This window comes from Sinocyclocheilus grahami, unplaced genomic scaffold, assembly GCF_001515645.1.
Source record: "Sinocyclocheilus grahami isolate Dianchi unplaced genomic scaffold, SAMN03320097.WGS_v1.1 scaffold1995.1, whole genome shotgun sequence".
NCBI classification, from domain to species: Eukaryota; Metazoa; Chordata; class Actinopteri; order Cypriniformes; family Cyprinidae; genus Sinocyclocheilus; species Sinocyclocheilus grahami.
In genome coordinates this window covers 4,489-5,354 of record NW_015507174.1, presented here as the reverse complement: position 1 = coordinate 5,354, position 866 = coordinate 4,489, and positions in this window count along the sequence as shown.

Here is an 866-nt window from a genome sequence, read left to right as displayed (position 1 = left end):
GAAGAACCCAAAAGACACGCACACTTTCAGGCCTGACTGGGGGTAAGCAACATTGCCGTTTTGCATGCAACATTGGTCATTAATGTGATTCATTCAGAACAAGTGAGGTATTTCTATTTCTGATCTGCCCACATCTGTCAAGTGTTCTAAAAAAGCTCGTTAAGGGTAGCTCGCAAAAGTTACTGGTTTGAATGACTCTGACAAATCCGTCACTAAATAAATTCCATGAATTCATCAGTGGTTCCTGAATCAGCATCTGACTCGCTCGGTGAACTGCAGGTTATTGTCTTTTCAGCAAAGCCTGGTTTGGAATGAAGCCATTTGTGTGTACTCAAGGCTCATGAAATGTTACTTAACATGATTTCTGACTGGTTATGTGGAACCGATCCTCCTCTGAGCCCCACTGTATTTACATGTAGCCTACCAGCCTGCGTCTGTAGCAGCACGTTTGTGATAAGCCATTATCCAAGTAGGGGCGAACAATTGACACGCGAGTCCGTTGCATAGCGTTTCATCCTTTATTTTTGCAAAATCACAATCCATAAAATCAACAGTTGCACCGTCGCTTCATCGATAAACATTAGCACACAAACACACTTTCTCCACTTCCCCGTACTGCCCCACCTATTTCCTTACCTGCCCTAAATGCATGATTGCAATGATATAATAAGAGTCTCCATTCACAGATTCATAACATTCAAAGCAAATACTCAAATAACCACAAATGCTAATCAAACAAAATGATTAAATCAGTCCAAAATATGAAAATAGACAAAGAAATGGCTCCAACAGTCTCAGAGCATATGTTGAACATATGGAAATGTGTCATAACTGATTGATTTCTGTCTGTCCTCCAGTCTGAAAGA